This window comes from Lagenorhynchus albirostris, chromosome 1 (assembly GCF_949774975.1).
Source record: "Lagenorhynchus albirostris chromosome 1, mLagAlb1.1, whole genome shotgun sequence".
Lineage (NCBI taxonomy): Eukaryota > Metazoa > Chordata > Mammalia > Artiodactyla > Delphinidae > Lagenorhynchus > Lagenorhynchus albirostris.
The window spans coordinates 176,116,099-176,142,218 of record NC_083095.1 but is presented as its reverse complement, the minus strand read 5'-3'; the positions used below and the strand labels follow the sequence as shown (position 1 = coordinate 176,142,218).

The 26,120-nt window shown below is 35.4% G+C and overlaps 1 protein-coding gene and 1 long non-coding RNA gene across 2 annotated transcripts in view; both read left to right on the top strand.

Moving 5' to 3' along the window:
• CCDC7 (coiled-coil domain containing 7) overlaps positions 1 to 2,035 on the top strand; it is a 291,607-nt gene extending 289,572 nt beyond the window's left edge. The window contains exon 42 of the mRNA XM_060161178.1: positions 1,867 to 2,035. The gene's annotated coding sequence lies outside the window, so the exon portion shown is untranslated. The remainder of the gene's footprint in view (positions 1 to 1,866) is intronic.
• An 11,689-nt stretch (positions 2,036 to 13,724) lies between these two features.
• On the top strand, positions 13,725 to 24,375 carry LOC132504137 (uncharacterized). The gene is made up of 4 exons (XR_009534751.1): positions 13,725 to 13,998; positions 14,361 to 14,487; positions 15,209 to 15,392; positions 24,204 to 24,375. It is a non-coding gene; the product is annotated as an uncharacterized LOC132504137 (long non-coding RNA).
• Positions 24,376 to 26,120: the final 1,745 nt, after the last annotated feature.

Below are 26,120 nucleotides of genomic sequence, written 5' to 3'. Positions count from 1 at the left end.
GAGCAGCTGGGCCCATGAGCCGCAGCTGCTGGGCCTGTGCGTCCGGAGCCTGTGCTCCGCGGCGGGAGAGGCCGCAACGGTGGGAGGCCCGCATATCGCAAGAAAAAAAAAATTATGTGATCATTCATGCTGTTGAGGCTTATTCAGTTGGCGAGAGTACCTCTAGCATTCTGTTTTCTACTTGTCACAATCCTTAATTGAAATCATATATTGGTATCTTAAACATTCAGTTCCAAAATGTCTCATAGAGCTGGTCCAGGAGATTAGAGAGCAACAGGAGCAGATGGTAATCTAAATGTAACCACTTGATATTTTAGTGTTTGATGAGAGGCAAAAATCCTTATTTTTCTTTTCAAGAACGTGAGATTACTTGGGGGGAGGGGCGTGGTTCAAGGAACATATTTTCCCCCTCTGTATATTGGTGGCTAACTTCTTGCACAGGGCCATGATTTCAGGTGCGGAGAGAGAGTAGAGTTTCCTAGATACCAGATTACACAGTTAGGTTCCTGAGGCGGGGGCATCATGCAATTGTTTTCTGATTTAGAAAACAATTCTCAGTTTGTTATGCTCCTCTCTAGGTCAGTGAGCACTGCAGTGGCAACTAAAATGGAATTTTTAAACAAGGTGTAGGCAGTAACTGTAACTTATAGGATATGAATTTTCAACGGAAATGGCTGAATCACTGTGCCAGGGAATAGGGGTATTGGCCACTAGAATCCAGGGTATTGATAGCTTCTTATTGAATGAAATCCTGGTCCATGCAGGTGCTTGACATTTTGAAGTCTATCATTGCTTTAATCGAATGGCAGGAACCCACAATTCAAGAGTTTCACGGAGACATAGACTGCTATCTCTGAACATACAGACTGGGAAGAGAAAAAGCATTGTGATTGTTCTCTCTCCCATACCTTTTCTACCCTCCTATCACCTTCCAGACAGCCAGTGTGGTGCCTGAGTTGCAGATGGCAAGCTACAGGCTGGGTGCCCATGGTCAACTTTCTCAGTTCCCCAAAATACAAGCATTATTCCTATCTTAGAATTCCCAAGCCTTTCAGTTTGGGCATGGGTCAGAGTGGTAGAAACTATGTGTGGACAGGCTCTCATGTGTACATATAGTCTCATGGTTAAGTCTGTCTGTTCAGAGCATGTATTCATCATCTGAGAGTCAAGGACACAAGTTCATTTAAATTGCTCAAGGTCATAGAGCACATTAGCAGCAGATAAAGGATGGGAACCCATAAAATTGGACTCTAAAGTCCAGGATTTTAATCTCTAGTATATATCCCACCAAAAGGCCATAGTCCATAATAGCCAGCTTTACAATGTTATTTTAAAAAAATTATTCTGATATTTGTTTAAAATGGTAATTAAGACTTTATTTGACACTATTGCAGTAGGGGACAAAGACTGAACTCAACTCTAAACATAGCAAAAACAGCTGGGGATTTATAGCCAATGAGCAGAGTAAGTGAGTGGATCAGTGGATGTAACATTACTAAGAGGAGGCATCAGGGGTGGGGATTCCTACTAAATTACCCTAACAGCCTTCTTGATGAGGGCAGGCCAAGGACAGGGCCAAGTATGAGGCCTACTTGAAAAGAGGTCTTAGAGGAACCCAACCAAAGTTTACTAAAGGACGGACTTTTGGTCAAGGTTCAGCTAAAATGAATTTTTTAAGCATTGAGAGAAAGATCATTGATTTTTGAAAACCAAAATCGCTAGATAATATTTTGAAAAATGCCATGCAATTAGTGTAGAATTTACTCTAATGATGAGAGACGCACAAAGCTGAAAGTTTTAGAAATGCTTGTGTGTATATTAGAAGTTCAATTAAATGAAAAATATAACAACTTGGTTTATTTTCAGAACTCTTCTTTACCATGTGGAACAAATTTGAAGCTAAGATAAAAGCCTTTGTTGCTGATGTTAAGAAAGCAGCTCTCTGTTGAAGTTCCAACTTGCTTCTATTCACTCATGTCCCTGTAATGGCTTCTGGTGTGGTGTAAAAGCAATTAAATGAAATTTGTGCTCTGCATGTCTTGAAAATGTCATAATTATTTGTGTCAATTATTTGCAAATTATTCTTTATGATACTATATAGAGAAAAGTCACTGCCATACATATCTTACACTTCCAGATAGAGGAACTGAATTTAGAAAAAATTTTGCTTTAGTTTTTTTTCATATTAAAACTGTAAATTCATTGAAGAGATCAGAACAAAGTTGTTATTATTTATGTAATATTTATTAAACCTAGTGAGACTGCAAATCATACTACTAGCTCTAGCTGAACTATAAAAGACATTATTTATAAATTCGAAGAACTTATTCTGTGTGGGAATGTTATTAATGAATATCAAGTTTAACTGGTATTAGTGTTAAAGGAACATTGAAAAGAATAAGAGGAAAAAACTTGTAAATATTAAGTTAGTAGTCTAGTATCTTTATTGTTGCCTTGTTTTCTCTTTTGGTCTTGAGACTGATAGATTTTCATGACTGGTTATTATCTAATCATGTGCCTCTTTTGATGTGAAGATGTCTTTTATTTATTTTTAGAATATTTTTATCAGCTTCTAACAGTTCTAAATATTATTAATAAATATTTTGGTTCTTTATCTGTTTGAAAACTGAAATGAAGTAAAACTAAATAAAATAATACTCTTACGTATTTAATTAGATTTTTTCCAGAATCTAGAATTATTGCACCATTTCAAAACGTGCTTATGTTGATAGGCTACTGATTTAGTAAAAAAAATATCAATAGGTATTTAAATTTCTACATTTAAGAATCTTTTGACAGTAACACAATAATAGGAGGGGACTTTAACACCCCACTTTCACCCATGGACAGCTCAACCAAAATGAAAATAAATAAGGAAACACAAGCTTTAAATGATACATTAAACAAGATAGATTTAATTGGTATTTATAGGACATCCCATCCCAAAACAACAGAATACACTTTCTTCTCAAGTGCTCATGGAACATTCTCCAGGATAGATCATATCTTGGGTCACAAATCAAGCCTTGGTAAATTTAAGAAAATTAAAATCGTATCAAGTATCTTTTCCGACCACAATGCTATGAGACTAGATATCAATTACAGGGAAAAAACCTGTAAAAAATATAAACACATGGAGGCTAAACAATATGCTACTAAATTACCAAGAGATCACTGAAGAAATCAAAGAAGAAGTCAAAAAATACCTAGAAAAAAATGACAGTGAAAACACAATGGCCCAAAACCTGTGGGATGCAGCAAAAGCAATTCTATGAGGGAAGTTTACAGCAATACAATCCTACCTCAAGAAACAAGAAAATTCTCAAATAAACAACTTAAACTTACACCTAAAGCAATTAGAGAAAGAACAAAAAAAAAAACCCAAAGTTAGCAGAAGGAAAGAAACATCAGATCAGAAATAAATGAAAAAGAAATGAAGGAAACGATAGCAAAAATCAATAAAACTAAAACCTGGTTCTTTGAGAAGATAAACAAAATTGATAAACCATTAGCCAGACTCATCAAGAAAAAAAGGAAGAAGACTCAAATCAACAGAATTAGAAATGAAAAAGGAGAAGTAACAACTGACACTGCAGAAATACAAAGGATCATGAGAGATTACTACAAGCAACTATATGCCAATAAAATGAACAACATGGAAGAAACGGACAAATTCTTAGAAAAGCACAACCTTCCAAGACTGAGCCAGGAAGAAACAGAAAATATAAACAGACCAATCACAAGCACTGAAATTGAAACTGTGATTAAAACTCTTCCAACAAACAAAAGCCCAGGACCGATGGATTCACAGGCAAATTCTATCAAACATTTAGAGAAGAGCTAACACCTGTCCTTCTCAAACTCTTCCAAAATATAGCTGAGGGAGGAACACACCCAAACTCATTCTACAGGGCCACCAGCACCCTGATACCAAAACGAAAGATGTTACAGAAAACCCTACAGGCCAATATCACTGATGAATATACATGCAAAAGTCCTCAACAAAATTCTAGCAAACAGAATCCAGCAGCACATTAAAAGGATCATACACCATGATCAAGTGGGGTTTATCCCAGGGATGCAAGGATTCTTCGACATATGCAAATCAATCAATGTGATACACCACATTAACAAATTGAAGGATAAAAACCATATGATAATCTCAATAGATGCAGAGACAGCTTTCAACAAAATTCAACACCCATTTATGATAAAAACTCTGCAGAAAGTAGGAAGAGAGGGATCTTACCTGAACATAATATAGGCCATATATGACAAACCCCTAGCCAACATCGTTCTCAGTGGTGAAAAACTGAAACCATTTCCACTAAGATCAGGAATAAGACAAAGTTGCCCATTCTCACCACTGTTATTCAGCATAGTTTTGGAAGTTTTAGCCACAGCAATCAGAGACGGAAAGGAAATAAAAGGAATCCAAATCGGAAAAGAAGAATTAAAACTGTGACTGTTTGCAGATGACATGATACTATACATAGAGAATCCTAAAAATGCTACCAGAAAACTACTAGAGCTAATCAATGAATTTGGTAAAGTAGGAGGATACAAAATTAATGCACAGAGATCTCTTGCATTCCTATACACTAACGATGAAAAATCTGAAGGAGAAATTAAGGAAACACTCCATTTACCATTGCAGCAAAGAATAAAATACCTAGGAATAAACCTACCTAAGGAGACAAAGACCTGTATGCAGAAAACTATAAGGCACTGATGAAAGAAATTAAAGATGATACAAACAGATGGAGAGATATACCATGTTCTTGGATTGGAAGAATCAACATTGTGAAAATGACTGTACTACCCAAAGCAATCTACAGATTCAATGCAATCCCTATCAAACTACAATGGCATTTTTTTTACAGAACTAGAACAAAAAATTTCACAATTTGTATGGAAACAGAGCAGACCCCGAATAGCCAAAGCAAACTGAGAAAGAAAACGGAGCTGGAGGAATCAGGCTCCCTGACTTCAGACTATACTACAAAGCTACAGTAATCAAGACAGTAGCTTTGGCACAAAAACAGAAATGTAGATCAATGGAACAGGATAGAAAGCCCAGAGGTAAACCCATGCACATATGGTCACCTTATCTTTGATAAAGGAGGCAAGAGTATACAATGGAGAAAAGACAGCCTCTTCAGTAAGTGGTGTTGCAAAAACTGGACAGCTACATGTAAAAGAATGAAATTAGAACACTCCCTAACACCATACACAAAAATAAACTCAAAATGGATTAAAGACCTAAATGTAAAGCCAGACACTATAAAACAGAGGAAAACATAGGCAGAACACTCTATGACATACATCACAGTAAGATGACCCACCTCCTAGAGAAATGGAAATCAAAAATAAATGAGGCCTAATGAAACTTAAAAGCTTTTGCACAGCAAAGGAAACCATAAACAAGACGAAAAGACAACCCTCAGAATGGAAGAAAATATTTGCAAACAGAGCAACTGACAAAGGATTCATCTCTAAAATATACAAGCAGCTCATGCAGCTCAATATCAAAAAAACAAACAACCCAATCCAAAAATGGGCAGAATACCTAAATAGACATTTCTCCAAAGAAGATATACAGATTGCTAACAAACACATGAAAAGATGCTCAACATCTCTAATTAGAGAAATGCAAATCAAAACTACAATGAGGTATCACCTCACACCAGTCAGAATGGCCATCAGCAAAAAATCTACAAACAATAAATGCTGGAGAGGGTGTGGAGAAAAGGGAACCCTCCTGCACTGTTGATGGGAATGTAAAATTGATCCAGCCACTATGGAGAACAGTAAGGAGGTTCCTTAAAAAACTAAAAATAAAACTACCATATGAACCAGCAATCCCCCTACTAGGCATATACCCTGAGAAAACCATAATTCAAAAAGGGTCATGTACCACAATGTTCATTGCAGCACTATTTACAATAGCCAGGACATGGAAGCACCCTAAGTGTCCATCGACAGATGAATGCATAAAGAAGATGTGGCACATATATATGATGGAATATTAGCCATAAAAAGAAACAAGGACCTAGAGTCCGTTATACAGAGTGAAGAAAGTCAGAAAGTGAAAAACATACCATATGCTAACACATATATATGGAATCTAAAAAAAAAAAGGTTCTGATGAACTTAGGGGCAGGACAGGAATAAAGATGCAGACGTAGAGAATGGACATGGGGAGGGGGAAGGGTAAACTGGGCCAAAGTGAGAGAGTAGCACTGACATACATAGACTACCAAATGTAAAATAGACAGCTAGTGGGAAGCAGCTGCATCGCACAGGGAGATCAGCTCAGTGCTTTGTGACCACCTAGAGGGGTGGGATAGGGAGGGTGGTAGGGAGACACAAGAGGGAGGGGATATGGGGATATATGTATACGTATAACTGATTCACTTTGTTATACAGCAGCAACTACACAACCATGTAAAGCAATTATACTCTAATAAAGATGTTAAAAAAAAAACAGAATCTTTCACCTATAGGAACCCAGTATGTTAATATATAGTCATTATAGATCCCAGAGACAGATTGAAAGTGGTTTCTTTATCACCTCAGTGATACACAGATTGACAAATTTTATATACAGATACACAAATTTTAAGACTATATATATATATATATATATATATATATATATATTTCATCAGCACAGTGATTTATTTTGATAAATGTGAGACCTGAATGTGAGATGTAGGGGAAGGGTAATATTTTATCCTATTTTCTCTACCTTCATTTTGTAGAATATATTTCTTTAAACACCCTCGATTTTAGAGCACAACTTGTAACAAATCGTATACAACATAGAATTCTTCTCCATGTAGAATTACTTTCACAATTTGATATTTGAAAGATGGTTTTTTGGCCTCTGCTATCTAGCTAAAATAGTCTCGCTTTCTTGTTTGTAGGAAGTCTCTCAGTGTCAGAAATGGTTCTTAACATCGAGTCAAATTCTACCTTCATAGTAAGTTATTCCTGTTGGTGGAGCTTGAGTAAAACTGAAAAATATTTTAAAGGCAGTTAAATGAGACAATATTAAAAATAGAGTCCTGGGTCAGTGCCTGGCACCAAAGATGACAGAATTATTATCATCAGAACCACTGAAAATGCTTTATAAGCTTTTCTTAATTAAGAATAATCCTTTAAGTACAATATTGATTGAAGAAAATCAAATTATACTGGTAACTGAAATTCAAGACAAAAATAATGTATGTAAACACTAAACTCTAGTCAATAAATTTGTTTCTTGCAGGAGTACAGGCTACCAATTCTGAATATACGTGTATACTGGGGTTGAACAAATAAATACAGGAATGATGGAATGTAAGAGCCAGGTTTCTCAGTGCTGGAGAGAGAAATTATAGGTAAGTAAATTGGAAAGCCTAGAATAAACCCCATGGTAATGCGTATGTTGGAAAGTCTTCATACTATTTTTGCAACTTGTATGTAAGTCTAGAATTATTTTTTAAACATTTTTCAGTAATCACCCAGAGAGTATTTGTATAATGAAATATGAACAGGAAACCCTAAATTTAAGATTTGGACAGAAGAACAGGTTATATTTGTTTTTTCCATTCATTTATTAATTCAGTTAAAATTCAGTGTTTATTATATCCAGGCACAGTGTTAACTGTTAGGTTTACAAGGGTAAACCAATCAAGCATCATTTCATCAACTCAGAATCTAATGAGGGAAACAAATGTTAAATGAGTATGTATATAGTAAGGTGAATTATATACAGAATTTGTGAATACATAAGTATGTATAATACACATATCTATGTATAACACTTTTTTTAATTGAAATATTGTTAATTTATAATGTTTTGTTAGTTTCTGGTGTACAGCAAAGTGATTCAGTTATATGTATGTATAGACTTTTATATATATGTAAATTATATATACTTTTATATTTTCATATTCTTTTCCATTATAGTTTATTACAAAATATTGAATATAGTTCCCTGTGCTATATAGTAGGACCTTGTTGTTTATATATAGTAGTTTGTATCTGCTAATCCCAAACTCCTAGTTTATCCCCCCCTCCCCGCCCTGAACTTTCCCCTTTGGTAACCAAGTTTGTTTTCTATGTCTCTGAGTCTGTTTTTGTTTTGCAAATAAGTTCATTTGTATCATTTTTTAAGATTGCACATATAAGTGATACCATATATTTGTCTTTCTCTGTCTTACTTCACTTAGTATGATAATCTCTCTCTTTAGAGAAATCAGCTGATAACCTTTTGGGGGTCCCTTGTAACTAACTCTTTGTTTTTCTCATGCTGCCTTTAGAATCCTCTCTTTAACTTTTGTCATTTTAATTATAATATGTCTTGGTGTAGGTCTGTTTGGGCTTATCTTGTGCTTCCTGTACCTGGATATGTTTCCTTCTTTATGTTTCAGAAATTTTCAGCCATAGTTTCTTCAAATACATTTTCAATCCCCTTTTCTCTTTCTTCTCTTTCTAGGATCCCTATTATGTATGGATTGTCTTGCTCTATATTATCCCATAGGTCTCATATGTTGCTTTCATTTTTTTTCATTTGTCTTTCTGTCTGCTTTCTGATTGGGTGATTTCCATTATCCTCTCTGCCAGATCACTTATTCATTCTTCTGCATTATCTAGTTTGCTATTTATTGCCATTTGCTCAGCTTTCATCTCAGCAAGTGAGTTTTCTAATTTTCATTGGCTCATCTTTATAGTTTCTAGTTCTTTGTTACAATGATCTGCATTTCTATTAATAGCCTTTCTTAACTCCTTCAGTATTTTTATTACCTCCTTTTTTTTTTTTTTTTTTTTTTGCGGTACGCGGGCCTCTCACCGCCGTGGCCTCCGCCGCTGCGGAGCACAGGCTCCGGACGTGCAGGCCCAGCGGCCACGGCCCACGGGCCCAGCCGCTCCGCGGCACGTGGGACCCTCCCCGACCGGGGCACGAACCCGCGTCCCCTGCATCGGCAGGCGGACTCTCAACCACTGCGCCACCAGGGGAGCCCTATTACCTCCTTTTTGAACTTGGGATCTGGTAGACTGGAGAGGTCTGTTTCATTGTTTTTTCTTTCAGGGGATTTCTCTTGTCTTTTAAGGGTTCTGTTTTGATAATATATGTTCGCTTTCATAATTTAACCATAATACTGCAAGATTATGTTTCCTTTTTCCAAAGTGTGTAGAACACATCATATATGCCTCAGAGGTAAGGATAAAGTGACTGACATTAAAGGCCTTGGATAAAGCTTAATGACCAACGACTGTAAGAATCAAATAGCATAGTAGCAATGAAAGTGTGATGAAGATATGAGGTATGTAAGAAACAAAATAAACTAGGCTGTTCAAATAGAAGTCTGAAAACAAAATTGGATTTAATGGCTGAGTGGCAAAGGAAGGATGCACCACACAGGTCTGACTTAAGAGAGTTGTCCAAAATGAAAATTGAAGGGCTTAGATATAGGGCAAAAAGGGAATAATAAGACTGAATACGGTAAGATGACAATTTCAAGTCATGAGTTGGCTGAAGAGGTAGATTATAAACTCATGTTCACAATTACTTACCTTTAGAGATTGCATCACCAATATGGAGAAACCTGGTTTCAAGTAGGTCTGGGATGGAGAAAGAAAAATTTCAAAGGGCCTAAGGTTATGCTTAGATTGGCAAGATTTTTTTTTTTAACCTATTTCATTACAGTCTTACTTAGAAATAAGAAATGAAGTTGGGAATTCCCAGAGGTACCTTCCATTGCTAAGGTGATTGAAGGGGAAAATGGTACTAATTGATAATTAACACTTGTTAAAAATTTACAAGATTTACATTGTCTTTGAGGAGTGACATCAGCAAGATGGTGGACTAGGAGGAGCTCTGGAAACTAGTCAGATCACAAAAGAAGAGAGCAAAAGAAGAAGAAAGGAACAAAAATGAACTACAAAAACAACCAGAAAACAATAAGTACATGTGCATCAATAATTACTTTAAGTATAAATGGACTAAATACTTCAATGAAAAGACACAGAGTAGGGACTTCCCTGGTGGTGCAGTGGTTAACAATCCGCCTGCCAATGCAGGGGACATGGGTTCGATCCCTGGTCTGGGAAGATCCCACATGCTGTGGAGCAACTAAGCCCATGTGCCACAACTACTGAGCCTGAGCTCTAGAGCCCGCAAGCCACAACTACTGAGCCCGCATGCCACAACTACTGAAGCCCATGCTCCTAGAGCCCGTGCTCCGCAACAAGAGAAGCCACCACAATGAGAAGCCCACACACGACAACGAAGACCCAACGCAGCTAAAAATTAAAAAAAAAAACACAGGGCTTCCCTTATGGCGCAGTGGTTGAGAATCTGCCTGCTAATGCAGGGGACACGGGTTCGAGCCCTGGTCTGGGAAGATCCCACATGCCGCGGAGCAACTAGGCCCGTGAGCCACAACAACTGAGCCTGCACGTCTGGAGCCTGTGCTCCGCAACAAGAGAGGCCGCGATAGTGAGAGGCCCACGCACCGTGATGAAGAGTGGCCCCCGCTTGCCACAACTAGAGAAAGCCCTCACACAGAAATGAAGTCCCAACACAGCCAAAAAAAAAAAAAAAAAAAGACACAGAGTGGCTGAATGGATAAAATACAAAATGCATATATATGCTGCCTACAAGAGTCTCACTTGTGAATGGATAAAGATGTGTATATGTGTGTTTGTGTATGTGTGTGTGTATGCACACACATAATTGAATATTACTCAGCCATAAAACCAAAAGCAATCTTGCCATTTGCAACAACAGGGATGGACCTAGAGGGTATTATGCTAAGTGAAATGTCAGAAAGAGAAAGACAAATACTATACACCATTTCATTTATATGTAAAATCTAAGAAACAAAATAAATGAACAAACATAACAAAACAGAACCAGACTCATAGATACAGAGAAAAAACTGGTGGTTGACATAGGGGAGGGGGGTAGGGGGTTGAGTTAAATAGGTGAGGGAGATTAAGACATACATACAAACTTCCAGTCGTAAATAAGTCACAGGGATGTAATGTATCACATAGGCAATATAGCCAATAATATAATAATTTTATATGGTGACAGATGGTAACTAGATTATTGTGGTGATCATTTGTAGTGTATAAAAACATCAAATAACTATGTTGAAATCTGAAACTAATACAATATTGTAAGTCAATTGTACTTCAATTTAGAAAAACAGAAAAAAATTTTAAAAAGAAAAAAAAGAAAAAGCCTAGTAACAGTGATCATAAATAAATAGGCAATCTGAACATAGTTATAATACCAAGGAACCTGAAGCAGTAATCAAAAACCTCCCGACAAAGAAAAGTCCCAGAACAGATGGCGTCATGGGTGAGTTGTACCAAATATTTAAAGAAAAATTAACATCAATCTTAATTCAAACTCTTAAAAAATTGAAAGAGTGAACACTTCCTCATTCATTCTAATAGTCTGCATTACCCTGATTCCAAAGACAAAGACATCACAAGGGAAGAAAAATATAGACCAGTATCACTTGTATATATTAATGTAAAAATACTCAAAAAAATGCTAGAAGACTGAATTCAACAGTTAAAGGTTTTACAAACCATGACCAAGTGGTATTTATTAATGGAATGCAAATGTGGTTCAACATATTAAAATTATTGAATGAAGTGTACCACATTAACAGAATGAAAGAAAGAAAACACATGATCATCTCAATTGATGCAGAAAAAGCATTTGACATAATTCAATACCTTTTCATGATCAAAAACACCCAAAAGACTAGGAATAGAAGGAAACTAACTCAACATGATAAAGCCATATATGAAAAGTCCACAGTTAACATACTCAATTATGAAAGACTGAAAGCTTTTCCTCTAAGAACAAGAACAAAATAATATTCTGACTCTTGCCATTTCTATTTAATATAGTACTGGAAGTCCTGGCCAGAGTAATTAGGAAAGAAAAATTAATAAAAGGAATCTAAACTGGAAAGGAAAAAGTCAAATTATATTTTTAGACAACATGATCACCTTATGTGTAGAAAACCCTAAAGATTCCACATGCAGAAAAACTGTTAAAACTAATAAACAAATTTAGCAGAGTTGAAGGATGCAAAATCAACACACAAAAATCAGTTGTGTTTCTACACTAACAATGGCCAATCTGAAAAGGAAGAAGATAATTTTGTTAATGATAATATCAAAAAGAATAAAATACTTAGCAATAAACTTAGCGAAGAAGGCAAAAGATTTGTACACTGAAACTACAAAACATTGCAGAAAGAAATTAAAGACACAAATAAATGAAAAGACTTCCCATGTTCGTGGACTAGAAGATAATACTGTTAGGATGTCAGTATTTCCCAAATGGTCTACAGATTCAATGCAATCCTTATCAAAATTTGAGTTAAATTTTTGCAGAAATGGAAAAATCCATACTAAAATTTATATGGACCCACAAGGGAACCCAAATAGCCAAGACAATCTTGAAAAAGGAGAAAATATTTGGAGGTTTTACAGTTTCTGATATCAAAAATTTCCACAAAACTACATAAACAAAACAGTGCGGTACTGGCATGCAGACAGGCATATAGGCCAATCAAGTACAATAGAGAGCCCATAGATAAACCCTTGCATATATGGTCGAATGAATTTTGACGGGGTGTGAGGACCATTCAGTGGGGAAAACAGTCTCTTCAACAAGTGGTGCTGGGAAAACTGGATATCCACATTCAAAGAAAAAGTTGGATCCTTACCTTACACATATTTAAAAATTCTAAGTAGATCAAAGATGTAAACATGAGTGCTAAAACTACAAAACTTAAAATGGGGAAAGCTTCATGACATTAGATTTGACAATTTCTTGAAAATGATGCGAAAAGCACAGACAACAAAGGAAAAAAATAGATAAGCTGGACTTCAACAAAATTTAAACCTTTTCTACATCAAAGGATACTATCAACAGAGTGAAAAAGCAATCCACAGGATGGGAGAAAACATTTGCAAATCATATATCTGATACGGCATTAAGATCCAGAATATATAACTATCTCCTACAACTCAATAACAAAAACAAAAACCTGATTTAAAAATGGGCAAATGGGGACTTCCCTGGTGGCACAGTGGTTAAGAATCTGCCTGCCAATGCAGGGAACACAGGTTCAATCCCTGGTCCGGGAAGATCCCACATGCCACGGAGCAACTAAGCCCGTGTGCTACAACTACTGAAGCCCATGTGCCCTGGAGCCCGTGTGCCCTAGAGCCTGTGAGCCACAACTACTGAGCCCATGCACTACAACTACTGAAGCCCATATACCCTAGAGCCCGTGAGCCACAACTACTGAGCCCACGTGCTGCAACTACTGAAAGCCCATGCACCTAGAGCCCATGCTCTGCAACAAGAGAAGCCACCACACTGAGAAGCCCATGCACTGCAACAAAGAGAAGGCCCCACTCACCACAACTAGAGAAAGCCCGCGTGCAGCAACAAAGACCCAATGCAGCCAAAAATAAATAAATAAAAAATAAATTTATTAAAAAAAATGGGCAAATGACTTGAATAGACATTTCTCTAAAGGAAATAAACAAATGGCCAACAAGTATGTGAAAAGATGCTCAACATCACTAATTATTAAGAAAATGCAAAACAAAACCACAATGAGATATCACCTCACATTCATTAGAATGGTTAATTTTTTTTAATCACAGAAAATAGCAAGTAGGTAAAACGGTACGTTTACTGTAGAAAATGTATGGCAGTTCCTGAAAATAATGAAACATATACCCAAATGAATTGAAGGCAGAGACTGAAACAGATATTTGTATACTCCTGTTTATAGCAGCATTATTCCACAATAGCCGAAAGACAGAAGCAGTCCAAGTCTCCAACAATGGATGACTGCATAAAGAAAATGATACATGTACATACAATGTAATATTATTCAGCCTGAAAAAAGAAGGAAATTCTGGCACATGATGCAACATGGATGAGCCTTGAAGACTTATGTAAGTGAAATAAGCCAGTCTCAAATGGGCAAATACTGCATGATTCCACATACATGAGATAGAGTACTCAAATTCATAGAGACAAAAGTTAGAATGGTTGCCAGGGGCTAGGGAAAGGGTGAATGGGGAGTTATTATTTAATGGACAAAAGTTTCTGATTGGAAAGATTAAAAAAAAGTTCTGGAGGTGAACGATAGTGATGGTTGCACATCACTGTGAATGTGCTCAATGCCACTGAACTGTACACTTAAAAATAGGTAAAATGACAGATTTTATGTTATGAATATTTTACCCAATAAAAAAGGTTTACATTGTTTTCTAATTATAATTTTTCAAGGTAATTTGCTATTTAATTTGTTTAGAGAAAAATGAAGAAAATCTAACAAGAATAAGCTTTGAAAATATTCTAGAGGAGCAAAGACTTTAAAGCTTTTAGAAGAGTTTATAAATTTGTTTTCCAGAGGATACAGAGAGCAAAGTCACATAAAGGTAAGAGTATAACAAAATTTCATATCTGGGTCACTTAACTTTAGCAATTATTTTCTTGAAAATTATATTTAAAAATTTTAAAATAATAGCATCAATAAACTAATGTAAACTCTGAGATATCACTGAATTTTCTACCTACATTTTTGTTGATTTTAATATTAAAATTTTACATAAAACAGTAAGCTTGAATGCTAATTATTTTTCTGTATTCAAATAGAAAGATACAATTCAATACTGAGTGACTTTTCCTTAAATGGATTGTGAATGTGTAACATTTCTAACTTTGCTTTTTTTTTTTTTAACTGAAGGGAGATAGAGTTGAGTTAATCATACTACTAATACTGTGGCATATTATCACCACTAGTTTATTCAAGGTCCCTCTCTTATTTTTTACATTATCACATTCATCCCTATCCTTTTCCCACTCCTCTACTACTCAGCTACAGGCATTTGCTCTAATGTATTTAATGTGTCCTTAGATAAATTTGATGTTTGAAAAATATGTTTTATGCAAGTATTTTAAATTTGCATAGTGTGCTACTGCAGATCTCTTAACTTTTTTCTTTTCAACAGCCATACGTTTTAAGCACTATTCTGTAGTTGCAAGTATATCTGAGCCACTGCTTCTCACTGATGCATCCCACTCTAATGCTCTAGTCATCCAGTTCCCTGGTGATGGGATCCAATTATTTGTAACCACATGCCTTTTTCATGTTTGCAGGGTGAACACTCTCAAGAGTGAGATTGCAGGGGCCAGTGTATAATTTGTTTTCCTGAAGTTCTACTCAGCTGTTCCAAAGCAGCAGTACTAGTTTGCACTTTCAGTGGCAGTGCCTGAAGGTTCCTGTCAGTCAACCACTCACTAACACTTGATGTTACCAGGCTTTCTAATTTGTCCTAATCAGGTGAGCATAAAGTGGTATTTCATTATTCCAAATTGTATTTTTCTAATCATGATGATCATCTTTAAGCAACCGTTTCCTTTTGTATATATTTTTATCCATATACATTTTTAGCAATTTAGGTATTCTATTCTAAGGAAGGGTTTGATTTATTATCTATTTGTGTTGATGTGCAGGGGTTCCTTACATAGTCTAGATATTTATTGCTTATTGGTTTTAAATGTTGCCAATATTTTCTGCCACCTATGCCATTAACTATGTCTCTATTGTCTAGTTAATCAGAAATCTTTATTTTTAATACAGTGAAATACATTAATTGTTTTATTGTGATTTGGGTTTAGGGGCCTTAGGAAAGTTATTACAAAGATATCTTTTACATTGATTTCTATTAATTTTATACTTTTGTCTTTCATGTTTAGATCTTTAATCCATGAGAAATCATTTTGGTATGTGATATAGTACAGGGATCCAATATTATTTTTCTCCATATTATGTCATTTTTTTCCAGTTCCATCTACCAAAAGAACCATTCTTTTCCTGAATGATTTATGAAGCCACATCTATTGTATGCTAAGTTCCCACAGAGATGGGATGTTCTTCAGGTCTCTGATTTGCTTCTTACGATAGTCTATTTGTTCTTACACTACTATCACACTATTTTTTAAATCGATTTGTATTGATTGTACCATTTATCTGGTAGGATAAGACACCTACATAGCTCCATTTTTAAAAATTGCTCTAGCTATTCATAGACCTTTATTCTTCTACATAAAATCTGTATGGGAATTGCATTAAATTCTTAGGTTAATCTGGAGAGAAGTGGTAGCTTTACCATATTAGTCATTGCACCTTGAATATGAGGTAATTTCCATCCATTTTTTTTCTTCTTTTAGTATTTTAAAGGCAACTTTAACAATTTCTCTATTAAAGTCTTATGTATTCCTTGTTAGACATACATAACCTAACCCTTGTTAGGTTAAAGTCTTAATGCTTAATTTTTGTTGCTTATTTTATATTTTTCCAGTGAGTTATTGCTGGTTTTAAAATGTATTGAATTTTACTAGCAGAGTTTTTATCTGGCAATCTTTTTGAACTTTCTTACTGGTTCTAATAGTTTGCCTATATAGAAGTCAGTATGTCATTTCTCTTGCAAACATTTTCTCTCATATTGTCTGACAGGCTCTACATTTTATGGAACACTAGTGAGCAGAGAGATCATCTTTGGTTTGTTGCCAGTATTAAAGCAAATCAGTCTAAATTTTTTTCCACTGAGTATGTTTTTGCTTTAGGCCTCTGCTAGATGGACATTTTAAGTCAAGAATGTCTTTTAATTTATTTCCAGCATTATTGAGGTATAAGTGACAAAAATTGTACAATATATGTATAAGGTATACAATGTGATTTGATATAGGTATGCATTGTGAAATTATTACCACAAGCTATTAACATATCCATAACCTCACATACTAACCACTTTGTATGTGTGTTATATGAACACAAGATCTAGTCTCAGCAAATTTCAAGTATATAATACAGTCTTATTAATTATAGTCAACATGCTGTACATTAGATTCCCAGATTTTATTCATCTTGTAACTGAAAGTTTTTACCCTTTGGTCAACATCTCTCCATTTTCCCCACCTTCCAGCCCCAGGCAATAACCATTCTACTCTCAGATAGTATGAGTTCAAGTTATATACATACACATACACACACACACACACATTTTCTTTATCCATTCATCTGTCAACAGACACTTAGATTCTTTCTATATTTTGGCTGTAGGGAACAATGCTGCTGTGAACATTGGACCAGTTCAGGTAACTCTTCGAGATCCTGATTCCAATTCCTTTACATATATATATATACTCAAAAATGGGATTCTAGATCATATGGTAGTTCTATTTTTAACTTTTCTGAGGAACCCCTACACTGATTTCCATAAAGGCTATATCAATTTACATTCCCATCAAAAGTGTACAAGGTTTCCCTTTTCTCCACATCCCTGTCAGCACAAAAAGTGCTTGTCTTTTTGATAATAGCCATCCTGACAGTTATACCTCATTGTTGTTTTGATTTACATTTCACTGATGATTAGTGATGTTGAGCATCTGATCAAATACCTGTTGGATATTTGTATGTCTCCTTTGGATGATGTCTAAATAAGATCCTTTGCCCATTTTTACATCTTGCTATTGAGGTGTGTGAGTTTCTTATACATTTTGGATATTAACCCTTTATTAGATGTATGGCTTGTAAATATTTTCTCCCATTCCATATACTGCCTTTTCATTCTGTTGTTTTCCATAATGTTTTCTCTGCTGTTGCAGAAACTTTTTACTTTGAAGTATTCCCACTTGTTTATTTTTGCTTTTGTTTACTTTGGTTTCTGTGTTATATCCAAAAAAGCATTGCCAAGCCCAGTGTCAAGAAGAATTTTCTCAATGTTTTCACTTAGGAATTTTATGGTTTCAGGTCTTACATGTAAGTCTTTAGTACATTTTGAGTTAATTATTTTTTATGGTGTAAGACAAGGGTCCATTTTCATTCCTTTGCAGACAGCTATCCATATTTTCCTACACCATTTATTAAGGAGACTGTCATTTTCCCCATTGTGTGTTCTTGACATCTTTGTGAAAGATTAATTGACATATATGTGTGGGTTTATCTCTGAACTCTCTTTTGTTTCCATTGGTCTATGAGTCAGTTTTTAATGCCAGTAAGATACTGTTTTGATTACTATAGCTTTGCAATATAGTTTGAAATCAGGAAGTGTGATGCCTACAGCTCTGTTTTTCTTTTCATTACTGTTTCTATACCCTTATTTATTATTGGTCTGTTCAGATTCTTAGTCTTAGTAGTTTGTGTTTCTAGGAATTTACCCATTTCTTCAGGTTCCAATTTGTTAACATATGCTTACTGACAGTAGTCTCCTATGATTCCTTTTTATTTCTATGGTATCAGTTGTAATGTCTCATCTTATTTCTAATTATAATTACTTGAGTATGTTGAGTCTCCTCTCCTTCTTGGTTAGTCCACCTAAAGGTTTGTCAACTTTGCTTATCTTTTCAAAAACCAACTCTTAGTTTCATTGATCTTTTCTATTCTCATTTGTATTCTTGTTCTGTTTCATTTCTTGTTGCCCTGATCTTTTGAATCTCCTTTCTGCTAACTTTGGGCTTACTTTGTTCTTTGACATGTAAAATTAGGTTGTTTATTTAAGATATTTAAGATACTTCTTTTTTCTTAATGTAGGCATTTACTGCTATAAACTTTCCTTAGTTTTTGCTTTTGATGCATCGCATGAGTTTTGGTATGCCATGTTTCCAATTTTGTCTCAAGTTATTTTTTTGATAGCTCTTTGATTTCTTCTTTGACCCATTAGTTGTTCAGGATCTTGTTGTTTAATTTCCACACATTTGTGACTTCTGCAATTTTTCTTTTATTTTTGGTATCTAGGTTCATACCACTGTTATCAGAAAAGATACCTGATATGATTTCAATCTTCTTCAATTGTTAACACTTGTTTTGCAGTCTAGCATATGATCTATGCTGGAAAATGTTCTGTGTACTCTTAGAAGAATGTGTGTTCTGTAACTGTTGGATAGATTGGTCTGTATAAGTCTTTTAGATCCACTTGTCTGTAGTGTTATTCAAGTCTGCTGTTTCCTTGTTGACTTTCCATCTGGATGATCTATTGATTGTTGAAAGTAAAGTATTGAAATCCCTTACTACTATTATTATACTGCTGTCTCTACCTCGCTTCAGATCTGTCAGAATATTTGCTTTATATATTTAAGTGCTTCAATGTTTGGTATATATAATTTTTATATACTCTTGACAAATGGACTCCTTCATAATGGTGATCTTCTTTGTCTCTTGTGACAGACTTTGACTGAAAGTTTAGTGTGCCTGATAAAAGTATAGGACCTCTACTGTCTTTGGTTACTATTCACAGAGAATATCTTTTTCCATATATTCACTTTCAGCCAATTTGTGTCCTTAAAGCTAAATTGAGCTTTAAGTACTCAGCATACTGCTGGATCCTGCTTTTAAAAATCAAGTCAGGCACTCTGTGCCTTTTGATTGGAGAATTTAATCCATTTGAATTTAAAGCAACTATTGATAGGTAAGGAGTTATAGCCATTTTGTTAACTGTTTTCTAGTTCCTTTTTTTTCTTCCTCTCTTGCTGTCTTCATGATTTATTGATTTTTTGAAGTGATATGCTTTGATTTCTCTATCTGTTGTGTATCTACTGAGGTTTTTTTCTTTGTAGTTACCATGAGGCTCACAAACATCTTAAAGTTATAACAGTCTATTTTAAATTGATAATGACAACTTCAATTGCATACAAAAATGCTACACTTTTACTTCTGTCCCTACCTCTTTTATGCTATTGACATCACACTTAACTCTCTTGATACTGTGTATCCATTAACAAATTATTGCAGCTACAGTTACATGTAATACTTTTGTCTTTTAACATTTATATCTGAGGTAAAATTATATATAATTTGTATATATAAATATATTTATGTATAATATATATATATTTATATATAATTTATATATACCACCATTACAGTATTAGAGTATTCTGAATTTGACTATATAGTTATCTTTACCAATGAGCTTTATACTTTATATATTTTCCTGTTGTAACTTAGTGTCCTTTCCTTTCAGCCTGAAAAATTCCCCTTAGCATTTCTTATAAGGCAGATCTAATGGTGATAAACTCCTTCACCTTTTATTTGTCTGGGAATGTCTTCATCTGTCCTCATTTCTGAAGGACAGTTTTTTCATGTATAGTGTTCTTGGTTGGCAGGTTTTTTGTTTTCTTTCATCTCTTTGAATATATTATCACACTCTCGTGTCCTGCAAGGTTTCTGCTAAGAAAACTGCTGATAGCCTTATGAGGGGAGGGGAGGCTTTATGTGGCAAGTCATTTTTCTCTTCTTTCAAAATTCTTCCTTTGTATTTGACTATTGACAATTTAATTATAATGTGTCTCATGGTAGTCTTCTTTGGGTTGCCCTTGCTTGGGGGTCCTTTAAGCTTCATAAATCTGGGTGTCATTGTGCCTTCTAAGATTTGGGAAGTTTTCAGCTTTATTTCTTTGAATAAACCCTCTGCTCCTTTCTCTCTCTCTTGTCCTTCTGTAATTCCTATAAGGTGTATATTCACTTGTTTAATTAATTATGTCCCATAAGTCCCATTTGCTTTCTTCATTCTTTTTCATGTGCTTTCCCCACTCTAATTTCAAATGGTCTGTCTTCAAGTTTGCTTATTATTTCTTTTGCATGGTCAATTAAGCTTTTGAAGCTCTCTAGAATTCTTTAGTTCTGTCATTGTATTCTTCAGCCTCAGGATTTTTCATCTGTTCTTTGTTTATGGTTTGTTAGTTTATTAAACTTCTCATTTTGTTCATGCATTTCCCTGATCTCATTTAGTTGTCTATAGTGTATTTTTTTGCATATCATTGAGCTCCTTTAAGATGATTAGTTTGAATTCTTTGTCAGGCAATTAGTAGATCTCCATTTTGTTGGGGTCAGTTACTGGAGCTGCATCAGTTTCCTTTGGTGGTGTTATGTTTGCCTGATTTTCATGATCCTTATAATCTTGCATTGGTGTCTATGCATTTTAAGGCACAAACACCACTTTCAGTCTTTACAGTGTGGTTTTAGCAGGTAAAGACCTTCTCTTGTTGGGTTCCTAGATGATGGAATTTGCTCTGGTATTGCAGCTAAGTGTGCTTGGAGCCAGATCATATGGCTGCTGCTGCAGGTATAGGCAGGCACGACTCCCAGCAGGTCTCTGGGCTGGCAGGATCACTCTTGGACCTCAGGTGAAAGTGGCTGGAGCCAGATAACAGGCTGATAAAAGGGTCCATAGCCAGACCAAGGTTGGAGGGCCTGATAGCCACAGCATATGTGTGGATCTCTACCTGGATCCCACAAAGGCACTATTGTCCAGGGATAGGATAGCTGCCAAATTATTGTTGCTGTGTGGTGTTACCAGTGGATGTTCTCTTATTCTGCCATCTTGATGATGTCACTCTCTGAATGCTTTTTAAAACTATCTACTGAGATTTTAATTTTTATTGAAGTACAGTTGACTTACGATATTGTGTTAGTTTCAGGTGTACAACAAAGTGATTCAGTTATACAAACACACACACACACAAACACACATCTTTTCAAATTAGAGTTTTCCTCTTTTCCAGATACATGCCCAGGAGTGGGATTGCTGGATCATATGTTAACTCTATTTTTAGATTTTCAAGGAACCTCCATACTGTTTTCCATAGTGGCTGCACCAACTTATATTCCCACCAACAGTGTAGGAGGGTTCCGTTTTCTCCACAACCACTCCAGCATTTATTATTTGTAGACTTTTTGATGACAGCCATTCTGACTGGCGTGATGTGATACCTCATGTAGTTTTGATTTGTATTTCTCTAATAATTAGTGATGTTGAGCATCTTTTCATGTGCCTGTTGCCCATCTGTATGTCTTCTTTGGAGAAATGTCTATTTAGGACTTCTGCCCATTTTCTGATTGGGTTGCTTGTTTTTATTAGTATTGAGATGTATGAGCTCTTTGTATATCTTGGAAATTAAGCCCTTGTTGGTCACATTGTTTGCAAATATTTTCTCCCAGTCTGTAGGTTGTCTTTCTGCTTTGTTTAGAATTTTCTCCACTAGCTGATTAGAGTGTTGGATTTAATTAGTAGATCTTCTCAGTATTCTTACATTCCATCTTTTCTTGTGTGTGTGCCAAACTCCGCCTGTCAGTTTAAATGTGTCCCTTATAAATGACCTATTTTGATGCATCTTTTTAACTCCAATTTCCACTTTTGTAACAGCTATTACATTAGGGCTTGTCTATTATTTCTTATATATTATACTGTATTTTCTATTTATTATAATTTTACTTATATTTTCTAGAGTCAGTTTATTTCTGCCTTACACATGTCTCTGCTAACAATTTTTAATCTGGTTTCCTCATTGGCCTGAGTGACTCTTTCTAGAAGATGCACCGTAGTCTGACACTCTTTTATCCAATCATCTTCCTTCCTTCATTCTTGTGTTAGACCTCCATCACAATTTCAAGGCCCTCCTGGCCAACATCTGCTCCATCTCTCCCTTATCTTTCACAAGCATTTTCTCCAATAAATCTAGCACAATTCTAATTCTGTCTTGAGACCTGCTTCACAGGAGACATTTTTGTCGTTGATCTCAGAGGAAATGCTTTCAATATTTTGTAATTAAGTATAATGTTTTCTGAGTTATTCTTTTTTGCAGATTCCCTTTATCAGATAAAGACCTCCTCCTCTTCTATTATAAGTTTCTGAGTTGTTTTTTTTAACATGACTATGTTTTGAATTTTACTTAATACTTATCTGCATCTATTAAGGTTATCAAATGATATTATTCCTCAATGCTGTAATATGGCAGATTGGACTAATTAATATTTTTAATTGTTTTCATTGAGGTATAACATAGTAAAGTAGGTAAAGTGCATAATCCAAAGTATACAGTTCAATGAATTTTCACATTTGTATATAACCATGTATCTACCACCAAAATCAAAGTCAAGATATAGAACATTTCCATCACCACAGAAATTTTCCTTTTGCTCTTCCCAGTCATCACCCACTCTCACCCAAAACTAATCACCATTCTGATTTCAATCACCACTGATTATTTTGTCTATCTTGAACGTCACATGAATAGAATCATACAGTATGTACTCATGTCTGTGTTCTCTTAGTCAACATTAATTTGTGAGATTTATCCAAGTTGTTGCATATATCAGTAGTTCATTCTTTTTTCCTTTAATCACTGTTTTGTATTGCATTGTATAAACATATAATGAACACTTGGTTTGCTTCAAGTTGTTGACTATCAGAAATAGAGATGCTATGAAACAATTTGTACATGACATCTGGTAGGCTTATGTACTCGTTTATCTAGGGTAAACACCTAGAAGTGTAATTGATGGGCTGTAAGTTATGCATACGATTAAATTTACTAGATAACGCCAAACATTTTTTTACATTCCCACAAGCCACAAATGGAAGTTGCATTTGCTGGACATTCTTGGGAGTAGTCGATATTACCATGTTTTTTCTATTTCAGCCATTCTTGTGTGTTTGAAGTAGCATGTAATTGCAATCATGGCGTTAATATACATATCCCTGTTGCATAATTACATTGAGCATCATTTTCTTTCTTTATTCATCATCTGGATCTCTTTAGTGACATGGCTGTTCAGGTCTTTTGCCAATTTTTCAAAGTCGGTTATTCTGTTTTTTACTTATTGATTGTAGGAATTCTTAACATATTCCGAATACAAATCTTTTATCACATGTATGTATTTCAAATTTTATTTCCCAGTATCTTGCTTGATTTTTCACTCTATTAGTATTTCAGTCAACAGAAGTTCTTAATTTTAGTGAAGACCAACTTATAATTTTTTAATTTATCTTTGTTTCCAATATTAGAAATTTCTGCCTACTTAAAGAAGATGCATTTCTCTAGTAGTAGTATGGTTCATTATTTCACATTTTGATTTCTGATTCTTCTCAAATTAATAATTATTCATGGTATTCAGAAGCACTAGAGTGCCTGATGACTGAGTCTAGGTAAATTCAACTGGCAGATTCACTCAGTCTGTATTTTTTAAAGAGCCTCTTTCATAGTGGACGTTCTTTGATGAGCATTAAATGTGATACTACACACTGTGGGACCTGTGAGTTTATCTGATTCTTTTTAAACTCCTTTTTCCCCACTCTATTTTTTCTCTTTCTAGGCTTCTGACCAACCAGAGAAGTCATTCACTACTACCACTGAGCAAGTATTCTTACCTCAGGCTACTTCTCTTTACATACTAAGTGGACGAGCACATTCAACCTGAGCTCTGACCTTTGGGAGGATTTCTCCTTGGAGGATTACCTGTCTTTCAGCACCACCTGAGTATGGAGTTAATAGCATCTATTTACAAGGTGATCCTTCCATGAATCTTGTTTGGCTTTTTTCCTCTTCCATCAGCTAGACATATGGGGCTCTCCCACCTTCTGACTGATATATCTATGGATGTGATCTGAGGAGGTGCTGATGGTGGGTGACATGGAGGTCTGAGTCATCAGCTCATTCAGCTTAACTTGAGTCCTCTGGCCTTACTCATGCCCTATCTTAGATGCACAGCAGCTACCCTAGCATAGATTGCTATCGGACCCACCTGTCATTTTAATAGGAATCATCTGACAAAACCAGAGTATGATTAAGTTATAGTTTCATAGAAACTTGATGTCCCACAGACAGTAGTTCTCTATCAATCAAGGTCCAGATTTTTATGTCAGCTTTGCCCTAAGGATATATATTTTTATTCTGCTACTTGAGCTTGCCATAAACTCCATATTCATCTTTCCAACCACTTCATATAACAGAGCCTATCAGTCACAGGATTCAAGCATCTTGTCTGCTTAACCCTAGACTGCACCTGCACCAGAGCTCTTTCCTGAGTCCCATTCAAAGCTGGCAGCATCACCTGGTATATGGGTCAGGTGAGTATTTCCAAGTTTCAAATATGCATCCTCCAGAACCCAAATATGATTGATTACCAGTTAAAGATACATGCTTAAGTTGCTGACCTCTTACTTTCAAATACATTTTAGATATTCTGCATTTGTACTCATCTCCCCTCAAAATTACTGTTTTTGATATTGTAAGCCTATCTTTGGGGGGTGTGTATGCCTTAACTGCTTATTTTGCATACAAATTGTACTACTTTTGTCTTTTAACCCCTAGCTTTGTGTGTGGATGATTTACTACCTTTACTGTATGTCTGCCTTAGTAGCGAGCTTTTCTGTTTCATAATTTTCTTCTTTCTAGCTGTGGCCTTTTCTTTTCTGCCTAGAGAAGTTCCTTTAGCATTTTTTGTAAAGCTTGTTTGGTGGTGAACTCTTTTAGCTTTTGCTTCTCTGTAAAGCTTTGATTTCTCCATCAAATCTGAACAAGAGCCTTACTGAGTGTTCTTGGTTGTAGGTTTTTCTCTTTCATTACTTTAAGTATATCATTGCCACTCCCTTCTGGCCTGCAAAGGTTTCTGCTGAAAAATCAGCTTATAGCCTTATGGGAGTTCCCTTGTATGTTATTTGTTACTCTTAATATTCTTTTAGTCATTTTGATTGATTACACTGTGTCTGCTGTGTTCCTCTGTGGGTTAATCCTGTATGGAACTCTCCACAATTCCTGGACTTGGGTGACAGTTTCCTTCCCTCAGGTTAGAGAACTTTTCAGCTATTTCTTCAAATATTTTCTCAAGCCTTTCTCTTCTCCTTTTGGGACCCTGATCATGCAAATATTAGCGTGCTTTATGTTGTCCCAGAGGCCTCTGAAACTGTCCTCATTTCTCTTCATTCTTTTTTCTTTGTTCAGCAGCAGTGATTTCCACTACTTTGTTTTCCAGCTCATTGATCTGGTCCTCTGCCTCATTTAGTCTATTATTGATACCGTATAGTGTATTTTTCATGTCAGTTATTGTATTCTTTAATTCTGTTTGGTTGTTGTATTTTCTAATTATTTGCTAAAAACTTCTAATTTCTCACTCTGTGCATCCATTCTCCTCACGAGTTCTTTGATCATCTTTATGATCATTACTCCAAATTGTTCCTTGTGTAGATTGCCTATCTATCTCTACATCACTTAGTTGTTCTTCTGCAGTTTT